General features: G+C 37.1%; 1 long non-coding RNA gene across 1 annotated transcript; it reads left to right on the top strand.

The window, feature by feature from the left end:
• The first annotated feature begins 9,540 nt into the window (after positions 1–9,540).
• Positions 9,541–13,290, top strand: LOC309639235. The gene is made up of 2 exons (XR_014251541.1): positions 9,541–11,993; positions 12,323–13,290. It is a non-coding gene; the product is annotated as an uncharacterized lncRNA (long non-coding RNA).
• The last annotated feature ends 975 nt before the right edge of the window (positions 13,291–14,265 follow it).

Genomic DNA, 14,265 nt, shown 5'->3' with positions numbered 1-14,265 from the left:
CTCCGTGTCTCTGTGTCCACCATTCTCACCCTCTAGCAGCTTTTGACAAAGCCTTACCCCTGAGCCCATGAAACGACATATTTTCTTGGCTTCCACATCATGGCATTCTCCCGGCCTTCCCGCTTTCTCACTGCCCCTTCTCAGTCCACTTTGCTGAGTTCTCACCCTCTACCCAAAGGTTTTTTACTGCAACACCTCAGGACTCTGTCCTAAACCTTATCTCTCACTACGCTCACTCTCTCGACAATTTTATCCTTTCCTGTGGCTCTATGCTGAGGATCCTGAAATGGTATCTTGAGCCCAAGCTGCTCTTCTGAGCTTCAGACTCCCACATACTACAGCCTCCTCGACAGTTCCATCTGAAAGCTCCATACATAGCTCAGACTTCACATGGTCAAAACAGAGCTCCTGATTTTCCCTCCCCACACCTGTTCCTTTGCTAATCTTCCTTTATATAACTTTCCCATCTTAGCAAATGGCATCAATTGCTCAAATTCAAAACCTTAGAATCATTTTTACTCCTTTCTTTCCCTCACTTCACATTGATAAATCCTATTGGCTTTACCATAGCCTCCTCCAAAAAAGTCTTCTTTCTGTCCACTTCTATCTACCTGCTGTTTCCCTAATACCAACAACTGTCTTATCTCACCCTGACTGCTGTAGAAATTTCTTAACTAGGTTAGCTAATTCCACACTTGCCCCCTACAACCCATTCTCTTCCAAGCAGCAAGACTCACCTTTTTAAGATATACTACATTTTAGCAACTCTCTGAAGCCCCCACTCTTTTTTTTTTTTTAATTATTTAATTATTTATTTATTTTTGACTGTGTTGGGTCTTTGTTTCTGTGCAAGGGCTTTTCTCTAGTTGCAGCAAGTGGGGGCCACTCTTCATCACGGTGCGTGGGCCTCTCACTATTGCAGTCTTTGTTGTTGCGGAGCACAGGCTCCAGACGCACAGGCACAGTAGTTGTGGCTCACAGGCCTAGTTGCTCCGCGGCATGTGGGATCTTCCCAGACCAGGGCTCGAACCCGTGTCCCCTGCATTGGCAGGCAGATTCTCAACCACTGCGCCACCAGGGAAGCCCCAGCCCTCACTTTTTAAACACAACTTACATATAAAGGAAAAAACATACCACTTGGACTGTGACATGATACTTTCTTATTACATCAATTGTAAGTACATTTTTTATGTCAGACACGTTAAAATTTGAAAAAAAAGTAATGGCAACTGGCTGATTTTTTATCTACCCACTCACTCTCCACCCTCTGATAAAGCATAAAGCCAACAAAGGGAGCAAATAAAGTTATACATAATTCACTGCTTTAGTAATACTTTGTGATAGGGAATATCATGGCACTCAAATTACCTGTTGTTAAGAAATAAACCAAATTCCAGCAGAACTCTGACTGTGCACCCACCACTGTCAGCCTGTGGGTGCAGGGAGTCGGGGGAGGGGAGTTTAATAGACACCATGAAAATATTGAAGGGGTGCAGAAGACTTACAGTATAGACGAAATCATCCCCAGGAAGAAAAAATCCAATAGTAAACACTGACCACAGTTTAGAACTTGGTAATTAATAGCACCAGCTACAGGGCTTGTAGGTGGTGGAACTAGAAGCAGAAGTCTCTGAGAAGCATTGCTCAGGGGAAGAAGATGTAATCCTTGGAAATATAGCAGTGAAGGAAAAGAAGGAAGTAAGAAAGGAAGATTAAATACTTTATATTAAATCAAATAAAATAGCAAAGGAAACAATAGAGAAACAAAACACAGCCACCCCTTGCCTTCCTGACACCATCAACAACACTATAAGAGCAACACAGAAGAGGGCAGAACAGAGAATTATCAAGCTAAGAGCACTGACTACAAAATGCATAGGAATGGAAAAAGCGGACCACATCCAGGCAAAACTATTATAAAAATTCAGAAAACGTGAATTAAGGCATTTCAGTTGATAAGAATTATCCCCCCAAAATCAACCATAATGCCAAAGAAATTTTAAACAACACTCAAACTGAATTGAGTATTTTCACATAAACATTTGTAACTGTGAAGAAATACCTTGAATCAGAAATACAAAAACTAAGAACAGAAATGGAAGGAGTGAGGGAGACGTGAAATAAGAGTTGATTGAACTCAGGAAAGAAACAGAAGAAAAAAAGACAAAAATCATATCAGAAATGAAGACTAAATCATCAGGTACTCAAGAGAAGATTCAAATGAAAATTTAGGAAAAGAAAGAAAACAACCAAGAGAAAAAAAACTGAGATAAGGAAAGAAGTAAAAATGAAATCTAAACAGGATAAACACAAAGAGATTCACAGTCTAACACATCTTTGTTAAAAATAAAATACAGAGAGAAAATCAGAGAAAAATGACTTGTCACATGCAAGGGACCCCAACAAGATTAACAGCTGACTTCTCATCAGAAAAGATGGAGACCAGAAACAGAAGGATAAATAACCAAAGTGCTGAAAGAAACTGTAGATCAAGAGTCTTATATCTAGCAAAACTATCTTTCAAAAACAAAGATGAAATAAAGATATTCCCAGATAAACAAAAACTGAGAGAATTCATTTATCTTTACAAGAGAAAAGAATGGCATCAAACATCTCAAAAACAAAGTAAGGCAACAGCAGACCAATATTTTCAAAAAACTTAAGGAATGACGGTATAAAGCAAAAGTATTACATCCATTCAATGGAAAAAGAAGATGTGGTATATATACACAATGGAATATTACTCAACCATTAAAAAGTACAAAATAATGCCATTTGCAGCAATGCAGATGGACCTAGAGATTATACTAAGTGAAGTAAGTCAGAAAGAGAAAGACAAATACCATATGATATCACTTATATGTGGAATCTAAAATATGACACTGATGAACATATCTACGAAACAGAAACAGAGTCACTGACATAGAGAACAGACTTGTGGTTGCCAGAGGGGTGGGGGATGGATTGGGAGTTTGGGTTTAGCAGATGCAAACTATTATATATAGAATGGATAAACAACAAGGTCCTACTGTATAGCACAGGGAACTATATTCAGTATACTGAGATAAACCATAACGGGAAAGAATATGAAAAAGAATGTATAACTGAATCACTTTGCTATACAGCAGAAATTAACACAACATTGCAAGTCAACTATACTTCAATAAAATAATTTTTTAAAAAAAAGAGATATGATAACTAGATACAGTATGTGATCTTCTACTCTGTCCTGGGCTAGAGGGGAGAAATCTATAAAGGACATTATTGGGTCAATTGACAAAGTTAGAATACAGATGGTAGGTGAGACTAAAATATTGTATTAATATCAAATTTACTCAACTTACTAACTGCACTGTGGTCTTATAAGAGAATATTCTTATTAAGAAATACACACTAAAGTTTTTAGGGGTAAAGCACCATGATACATGCAACTTTCTCTAAAATGGCTCAGAAATATTACATATACTATATGTTTTATATATATGTGTGTGTGTTTTGTGCATTTTCTATGTGGTTGTGGGGGGAGGGGAGAGACAGACAGACAGACAGACAGAGGAGGCAAACAGCAATGCAAATGAGACCAAATGTTAACATAGCTATATCTGCGAAAGTGGTACATGGGTGTCCTATGTACTATTCCTTTTTTCCCCCTTTTGTTTTCAGTTTTATAGAGAATAATAAAATAAAATAATTGATATACCTATGTGCTATTCTTATTCTTGCAACTTTTTTATAAATTGAAATTATTTCCAATTTAAGAGTAATTTATGTATAAAGAAATACCTTAGAAATTGTGAAATAAGACAAATCAAATTATATCACTCCCATTTCAAACCCTCGAACAGCTTCCCAACGCTCTGAGAACACAAGTCAAGGTGCTCTCCCTAACACCTGCGTGACGCATGCCTGACTACAAGCCCCGCCCAATCTCCGCCTCTCCTTCCCCAACCCAGCACCAGCCATATTCATCTTCTCTCTTCCATTCTGAACTCTTTCCGGTTTCGAGGCTTTTCACATTTAGGCGGCTGCTGTTTATACTAATCCAGAATCCCTTTCCCCTCGGGGTAAACCCCACCCACCCACCATCAGTCCACGGGGTTCAGAGGTATCAGCACTGCCCACACCCTGAACTCCAGGTGGGCTGTGAGTTGCTGAGGGCGCCCCTGAGAATGACGCCAATACATGGAAAGCAAAGGTGCCAGGTAAAAGCAGGACCAAATCCTGACTGCATCGTTTGAGGCTTTGACTCCAGCCTGTCCTGAAATGAGATCTACCCCTGGACTTTCTGCTCACACAACCAAAAACTCCCTTCTGCTTGCACTAGTTTGAGTGCGAGGTCCTGGATGTGCTGTTCCCTTTGCCCAGAATGCCCTTCCCTTCTCTCTCTGTAAGACTGACTCGTTTCCCCCCTCGGTCTCAGTTTAGATGTCACCTCCTTTGAGACGCCTTTCCTGAATATCCTACTTAAAGGTCTCCCATTTCAGATCTGTTTTTCCATTTCTTAGCCCTCTGGTTTTTTGTTTTTGTTTTTGTTTTGTTTTGCCTCATCACACTTAACACAACTTGCATCATTTCACTTATTTGTATGTTTACTTCCTTTCAAAACTGTCCCCCATTTGAGTAAAGGCAGGGGATAAGGTGGTCTCAAGCTCCATTGCACCCACAGGGCCTGGGATGTTGCTTTATCATAGTAGCCACCCACTGTTTATTAAATAAATACATACTTCTTTTTTCCTAGTTGCACTAAGTGTTGAATACTGAATAATCTATGTCACTTAAGAGAGGAAAAACCATGAATTGGCACATGATTTTTAGGCCTAGAAACTATTTTACTACATTAAAAGCTCCTCAAGGAGTGTTTTATTGCATTTTCATTTTCTGCTTACCCCAAATATCTTGCATGGGCCCTTACCCATAGCATGTGTACAATTACGTGATTTTTTTCTCCCAATTATAATGCCAATTAAGTCAGCAAAGGAACCAGGCAGTATTGAACTGACAATGATACACTCAAAACTGTAATTCCTCCTTTCAGAAGCTACTGTAAGACTCCAATGGGACCGGGTAGACATTGGGGGAAGAAAATTTTCCAGGGAAGTGGATTAGAGCACTGTAAATATTTATTGAATGAATCATAAGTCTCTGTAGCTAAACAAATTCCAGAAAGGAAGAGACACAGAGAGAGAGAGATGAAGACAGAGAAAGATAGAGAACTCTAAAACCCTCAGTCACTGGGACAGATGAGTAGAACTTAACAACCACACCATAAGCTCTGACGTCAGTTCTGCTTCTGACATGATGTTTCCAGGTCCCATGAGTAAACTTTCAATAACCTATGAAAACATTACTTAGCCCCCGTCTCCTCTTCCTTCCACTCTCCTCCAGCTCCTGATGAGGCTGGCCACGGATCTGGGTCAGTGGGAAAAGGAGGAGCAAGTGCTATCATGCTGGGGCTACGAGATCTAAGTCAGGACATAAAATGTGGATCCCCCATGTCTTGGTCAAGTCATGTAATCTACCAAGAGTCTGTTTCTTCTCATCCATAAAGAATGGATAAGAGCACCCACTGGATGTAACTCACAAACTGTTTCTATATATTGAATAATGTACTAGTAAAATATTTCATAAATTACGTAAATATTATCAAAATTCAGTTACTAAACATAATCTATTTTTATGATTATTGATACAAATCTCCACTCAGAGTTTTAGAGTTCCACAAAGATGAAATCTCTATAATGATTTAGTTCTTTAGGGGCACCTAAGAGCTGTTGAAAAAAAAATATGATCCAACTACTTGTGATGAAAGCACTTTCAGAAAAGAGTTCTTGATATTCCCTAAACCTAAAGAAAACCTTCAGCTGCATTATTTGTTTCTTTCTGATAGTAATAATAGTATATAATAACAATGTAAACTAGTAATCCTATTGAATCTTTTGCTTTTCTACCAGGTTTTAAGCTTCTACAGCCTTGCCTTCAAGTTACGTAAGAGATCCAACGTCTCCTTATTATGAAAAATTAGGTCCTTAGCGCCTTGCTAAGAGCCCTAGGCCATTTTCTACCCATGTTCCAAGGGTCTGAAATAGCATTTTCTAGGCACAAAGGAGAATCCTTCTTGAAGATAAACCCTTCTAAATGCTCTTGTGTCACCCCCCTTGGGTCACATCTGAGTATCCAGGCCATAGAAGACATCTGATTAAAAGTTGCATTAAAGATGAAGCCTAGAATTATTTAAATAAAATTTCACGGTTATCCAAAAGCTGTAAAAAATTTTTGTTTTAACTGTAAACATTTTTCTCTGGTCTCTTAGTTAGCTGTTCTCTCTTGATCATAGGAAACAAAAGCCTCATACAATTTCATTCATTTATACACTCATTTGTTCATTTATTTATTCAACCATTCATCATACATTTATTGATATTAAAGACAATGTTTAAGCTTTGGGAATATAAAATTGAACAAGAAACAGCCTTTGTGAAGTATATATTGATACAGACATATCAACAAATAATGGTAATGTTATCAGGGCTTTAATAAAAATATGTATCAAGAGGTAAGGAAGCTCAGAAGAAAAAGTGGCATTTTTTTTTTTCTGCAGGAGTTGAAAGAGATTTCACAAAGTGATGAAATAAGACAGGTATTCACAAAGATTGGAAGATAGGTAGAAAATAGGGAGAAAGTCATTAATTATAAATTAAATAACTAAATGAGTTGATATAGAGAAAGGATTTAGACCACTAAATCCTGATTGGTACAGTAAGTGCCACTGAGATTATAGCTAATATTAGTGTTAGCGTCACCATCATCATTGTCTAAACAACAGGAACCGTCAGGGTGCTCACCAACTCCGGTCTTTCTTAGGTGTGATTTTCTGTGCTGACATCACTCTCACCTTCAACAGGTTCAAGTTCCAAAGGTTCTATTTAATAAAAATCCAGCAACACCAAGGTAAAGCATGAATACTAACCACCTAGCCTACTCCAGTCTAGCGCACTTTCTTTATCCAGCTAAAAACACTGGGCCATAAATACAAGTTTTGTAATAAGGGAAGGGAATAGATAGAACAGATTAAGGTCAAAACTCTATATTTAATTTATAAACAAAGGTATTGGAGAAGAGAGGGGAAAGGTAAGGGGGCTCACTTTTCTTAGAACAAAGTCAATGTGCTTAAGAGTTTCATCGTAGGACATTGAATGGCACTAGCAATGGAGTGTGAGATACTGGCTGTTGATTAGTCAGTATAAGGTAAGCTCTGCTGCAAAACCAACAAGGATGATCTCTCAGTGGGTTAACACACAGCAAGTCTGCCATGAGTCTAGAAGCTCTTCGGGGCCGCTCCCTTCAAAGTGCTGATTTGGGGACCCAGTCTAATTCCCCCTTATAGCTATGCCATCTGGAACACAGGGCTTCCAGGTCACCACAATACGGAAGAGAGAACTGGAGAGTGACACACCTGTTAATAAATGCTTTGACAGAAGTGACCCACATCAATTCTGCTTCTACTCACAACTCATTCACCATAACTAGCCACATGATCTTATTTAACTATGTGAGTATTAGAGAATTTGTGGGAGTATGTGGGTATTTGGAGAATGGAGTTTCTGCACAATTTTGGCTCAGCTATATTATAATTTAATTTTAATTTTTATTTTTTGCAGAGGTGGAGATTGGGGAGAATGCTTTTGCTGTTTTTTTCCCTTATGAATAGTTTTCTACTAGTTAGATTCACTTTTCTCAGTACACTGAAAAATCATAGATTTTTTTTTTAATTGTGCTCCCTAGGACTTAGTACCACTGCTGACAATAATAGGTGTTGAATAAATAAATAGATAGATTCTTTAGATAAAGCCAGTATAGATTATCCATGTTGTTGCCAAAACTGTATCCAGAAGTCAGCTGCCAGAACTTTATTCTGGTGATTAAACTGATTTTATTAGTAGTAATGTAGTTAATTCATTTCATTATTTGAGGAATTACCTGCGGGAACAGTAATCAAATTGACTCAATTCTTTCACTGTTTACAAAAACAAGCCAGTACTACAAGTCTCTACAGTATGCATTCAACTACCTAACCCATCACTTGCCATTTTATCCACATAAGGGTTTTCTTTTCTCTTTCTTAGTGTCGCATTAAAGCTTCCTTCTGCCCTCGAGATGTTTTATAAGGAAAAAAGAAATAAAGCTTACATTATTTTTTCCATATATTACTATCTTGGTTTATTGTTTTCTGCTTGTATAAAATCTTAATTCATATTAAAGGAAAATATTTAATTCAGCTGTTCTTAAGAGAAAAATAGCATTCTTCCACTTCAAATATTTTCTTTGTCAAAATATTCCTTACATATTTTAGTTGTTGTTTAATTTCTTATTTCTCCAATGGAGAAAAGCTTGAAAGCCACTGTTCTCCATATCTTCACCTTCTCTATTTTGCAGACCTTGTAAGTGATGTCATTGCATCCACCTATGCCTTTACAACCTTTAAACAGCATCTTAGTTGTCAAAGAAAAACAATCCTTCTCTTAATTCTAACAAAGACATATACGGCCTGGCCAAGCACAACACCAGGCAAATAATATTTATTCAAATATGTTCGAGTTCTAATTCTCCAAACTCTCCAGAAATGATACCCAACCAGAGATTCTAAAAAATCACGATTGATGCAAATGAAGTCCATTCATTATTCTTATCCCTAATTCATCAAATTATATGCCCAGATTGGTCACCATCATCTCCATAAAAACGACAATTGATTTAAAGTCCTAATGGAAATACACATATCTATTTCAAAATTCCCTGAAAGCATTTCTCTTAGAAACATAGTCAATAAATGCTGTTGGTGAACAGTTCCCTTCAATAAAATCAGTATGTTGCAATTAATTCAGGTCTTGAATTCCTCTACCCAACAGTAATAGTGAAATCTTGATAACTCATAATGCTTGGGTATTCTCCATAGCCAGGATCCTCTAGACCAACAGTCATCAAATAGGCTATCAGAATAGACTAGCGTACAATGACCAAGCATGAGGTATGTTGTAGTGTGTTTGCTGAAAACAATAAAGTATCAACATTTTAAAATTATTTTCTTTTTTAAAATGTGATACAGGTGAACTCAAGCATGTCCTTATGTCTTTATCATTCATTTACTTTGAATATATGAGAACTGTGTATAACTGCAGTTTATCCTGAATAGCAGTCCACAGTTTAACACTATGTCAGTAAATGTTAACAGTTGTAGCAATTATACACTATGGTGTGTGAAAAAAAATACTGAGAATTTCTTCAACATCTGGGTATTTCCAAGAGAATCTATTACATATGTGAATGTCAAAGATATTACAACAGAGAAAAGGTTGGGAATTACTGTTCTGGGTAAGTCTTGGTGAATATTCCTGAAACTCATTTTCTGCTATATTTGGTCTAAAGCAAATATAATTTTTCTCTTGGCTATAATTCTGTGGTATAAAGTTTCCATATTCAGACACTTAATTCACATCTAAAATATAAAGTTGATAACTTGGTAGTGTTTCTCCTCTACTGAAACCATTTTTTAAAATAATTTAAGTTATTTCACTAAAGTACATCCCACTCACCCCCTTGAAACCAAGTAACTCTGTGCTCTCTACCAGCAGCTCAAATATTTGCATCCACTTCAAAGACCAAACAGAAAAAGAGACAGTATTTCAGTTCAAATATATCAGTTGAATGACTTTAAGAAATAGTATCCTGAATGCTCATTTATGACTGTTATGTCATCAAATTGAAACCACAGAGGCATTGTGAAAATAATTGACGTACACAACACTTTTTTATGATTATGACACTATTATGCAGAAGTTCTAGGAATTCAAAGAATTTGTCTTTTTAAAAAAATCTCACAATGATATTCCTTAAGCCAGCAATAAACTCTCAAAGACAGCTAATATTATGCAAGATCCCTTAGCAAGCTCCTGTAACTGACAAATATAGTTTGGCCATATATTTAAAATACTGTTTGCCATTTGTTCATAGCAACATACTTGCAGTCCATGGGTCCGAGAAAATGGATAATTTAATATGAAATATATGACCTGCAACTCATGTGCATTTCTCTAAAGAGTCCCAAACTGCTTTCAAACAATGAGTCTGTGTGTGAAAAAAACATTTAAGCAATTTTAAACTGTCCTAAAGCAAAAAGAACTCTAGTTGTAAATAAGTATTTTATAGATTGTGTTTAAATAAAAGTCAGTAGAAGAATAGAAATCCCATCACATCTGAAACTACTTATATCGCCTATTCAATAAACAAAAACACATAAACCAATGTAAAATTTATTTGAGTTGAAATAAAGAATATTTCCAAGGAAGAGTATTCATCCAGAGTGAATATTTATAGAAAAGCTCTATTCCTCCAAAAATATATGTGTTTATAGTGCCAAACTTGGCCAGAATCCTTAAGTTTAAGGCTATTTCATGAAAGTTTTCTAACAAATTTGCTTGGGACAAAAATATTGGCTTAAAAAAATGCCCAAGGATTATCAAAAATCACTTTAGAAAAGCCAGTAAAGATGTTAAGTGAAAATTTTACCCCCAATCCTTTTCCTTTGACAAAATATATTCTTAAATCATCTTTGTGAGTTTCCAACATATTTTCACAGTAGAAAACTGTCTCTATTTTTCTGCCCAAAACATTCATAAATTATAACAACTTATTTCTATTTTATGACCATTCAAAACTTAAATAGAATTAATCACATTCAAAAGTGGGGAAACATGCAATAGTTTATAAGAATGAATAACAAATGCAATTTGTAGAAGTATTGACATTAAAATTTTAATGACAGTTATGCTAATTGTGCCATAAAACTTCACACAGGATGAATATAAGAGCAATCATCCCAAGCACTGGTCTTAAAAATACAAGGCAACATAGAATAGAATAGATATTTTGATGTTAATTTTGGCAAGCAATTTTATCTAGTTTTTATATCTGGGTCTTTGCACCACCTACAATCCCCCTCCCAGCCAGCTGTTTCCAGAGAGGTTGTGACAGCCGAGTTCTCTTTTTTTTTTTTTAATTAATTTATTTGGCTGCATCGGGTCTTAGTTGCAGCATGCAGGATCTTTCGTTGCGGCGCACGGGCCACAGAGCACACGGGCTGAGTAACAGCGGCGTGTGGGCTTATTTGCCCCATGGCATGTGGGATCTCAGTTCCCCGACCAGGGATCGAACCTGCGTCCCCTGCATTTGAAGGCGTATTCTTAACCACTGGACCACCAGGGAAGTCCAGCCAAGTTCTCTTATCCATGTAACCTCCAGGATTTTGTGTGAAGCTCCTTATGCCAATCTCATTGCAGCACTCATCATGATGAAACATAATTTCCTCTTCACTTGTCCTCTTCAGTAGCTGAAAGGTTCTTGATGTCAGTGACCACATAGTATTATGTTGTTATTATGTATTTCATGTTGCTATCACCTAAAATGTGCTCAATAAATAATTGTCAATTACTGCTAAATAGATGACCCCCAAAATACAAAGTAAGTACTGGTACTTGAAAATCATATAAACAATTTGTTTTAGTGTCAGGAACACATACTTTTCACTTGAAAATATAGTTCTGCCACCACACATCCAATATAGATGCTGGGCTAAGGGCTTGGGGAAAACAATATTATTTTGAGACCATTCTACCCTTTTAAACAAGCTATATAATAGTTCTCATGAAATCTGCTTATAAACTCCCCATTTCTATGTTGCCTGAGTTGAAAATAGTCACAACCTAAAATTATGGTGCCTGTTCTTCCACTGTAAATAACATTTTGTTTTTCAGCCTGAGTTCCTCTCAGTGGCTATTCTAAAACTCTGTCATTCTTCTTGAGTTCTCTACTAATGCCCACATCATCTTCAGGAGATGACTTCAACTCCTTCTTGAATTTAACCTTCTTGAACTCTTCCCATCCCCATCATCCCCTCAAATTGTCTTCATGTGATTACTCCTTTATCTCCTTTCCTCCAGGTCTTCCCTGGTGGTGCAGTGGTTGAGAATCTGCCTGCCAATGCAGGGGACACGGGTTCGAGCCCTGGTCTGGGAAGATCCCACATGCCACGGAGCAACTGGGCCCGTGAGCCACAATTACTGAGCCTGCGCATCTGGAGCCTGTGCTCTGCAACAAGAGAGGCCGCGATAGTGAGAGGCCCACGCACCGCGATGAAGAGTGGTCCCCGCTTGCCGCAACTAGAGAAAGCCCTCTAGCACAGAAACGAAGACCCAACACAGCCATAAATAAATTAATTAATTAATTAATTTTAAAAAAAAGAAAATAGTCACTATCTCCTTTCCTCCAGTCAAAGATGAAAAGACATCCCACCTCCTGTACTTGTTTCTGGATATAAGGTCAATATACAAAAGTCAATTACTTTCTTATATACCAACAATGAATAAGTGGAATTTGAAATTAAAAACATATCTCCATTTATATTAACACCCCCAAAAATGAAATACAAAATAGGTACAAATTTAACAAAATATGTACAAGATCCATATGAGGAAAACTGCAAAACTCTGATGAACAAAATCAAGGAATAACTAAATAAATGGAGAGATATTCCATGTTCATGGATAGGAAGGCTAAATATTGTCAAGGTGTCAGTTCTTCCCACCTCGATCTATAGATTCAAGGCAAGGCCAATCAAAATCCTAGCAAGTTATTTTGTGGATATAGACAAATTGATTCTAAAGTTTATATGGAGAGGCAAGAGAATCAGAATAGACAACACAATACTGAAGAACAGAACAAAGTTGGAGGCTCAACACTACTCAACTTCAAGACTTAGTATAGGGCTTCCCTGGTGGCACAGTGGTTAAGAATCCACCTGACAATGCAGAGGACATGGGTTTGAGCCCTGGTCCAGGAAGATCCCACATGCCATGGAGCAACTAAGCCTGTGCACCACAACTATTGAGCCTGCACTCTAGACCCCGCGAGCCACAACTACTGAGCCTGCGTGCCACAACTACTGAAGCCAGGGCTCCTAGGGCCCGTGCTCCACAACAAGAGAAGCCACCACAATGAGAAGCCTGCGCACCACAGCAAAGAGTAGCCCGCACTCACCGCAACTAGAGAAAGCCTGCATGCAGCAATGAAGACACAACACAGCCAAAAATAAAATAAATTAAATTAAATTAATTTTTTTTAAAACATTAACAAAAAGACTTAGTATAAAGCTACAGTAATAAAGACAATGTGGTATTTGTGAAAGAATAGACAAACAGATCAACGCAAAAGAATTGGAAGCCCAGAAATAAGACCACGTAGAGTCAACTGATCTTTGACAAAGTAGTAAAAGCAATATAGTGGAGAACAGCTAGTTTTTTCAACAAATTGGACTGGAACAACTGGATATCCACATACCAAAAAAAAAAAAAGACTCTAGACACAGTTCTTATATCATTTTCACAAAAATTAATTCTAAATATATCATAGACCTAATGCAAAATGCAAATGTAAAGCATAAGACTATAAAACTCCTAGAAGATAACATAGGAGAAAACCTAGATGACTTTAGGTATTGTGATGACTTTTTAGATATAATACCAAAGGCACAATCCATAAAAGAAATAATAAGCTGAATTTCATTAAAATTAAAAACTGCTCTGTGAAAGACAGTGTCAAGAGAATGAAAAGACAAGCCATAGACTGCGAGAAAATATTTGCAAAAGACGCATCTAATAAAGGACTGTTATCTAAAATATGCAAAGAAGTCTTAAAATTCAACAGAAGGAAACCTTAGAACCCAATTTAAAAATGAGGCTAAGACTTCAACAGACACCTCGCCAAAGAATGTGTACAGGTGAAAAATAAGCATGAAAAGATGCTCTACATCATATGCCATCAGAGAAATGTAAATTTAAATGACAATGAGATACCACTACACACCTATTGCAATGGACAAAATCTGGAACTCTGAAAACACCAAATCCTGAAGAGTATATGGAGCAACAGGAACTCCCATTCATTGCTGGTGGGAATGCAAAATGATACAGCCATTTTGGAAGATGGTTTGGTGGTTTCTTACAAAACTGAACATACTCTTACCATATGATCCAGCAATTGCACTCCTTGGTATTTACTCAAAGAGTTGAAAACTTATGTCCACACAAAAACCTGCACACAGATGTTTACAGCAGCTTTATTCATAATTGCCAAAACTTGGAAGCAACCAAGATGTGCTTCAGTAAATAAACTGGTACATTCAGACAAAGGATATTATTCAGTGCTAAAAAGAAA

Source organism: Balaenoptera physalus, assembly GCF_965194825.1.
Source record: "Balaenoptera physalus genome assembly, chromosome: 12".
Lineage (NCBI taxonomy): Eukaryota > Metazoa > Chordata > Mammalia > Artiodactyla > Balaenopteridae > Balaenoptera > Balaenoptera physalus.
The sequence above is the reverse complement of the archived record's forward strand: the minus strand, read 5'-3'. Positions and strand labels throughout refer to the sequence as shown.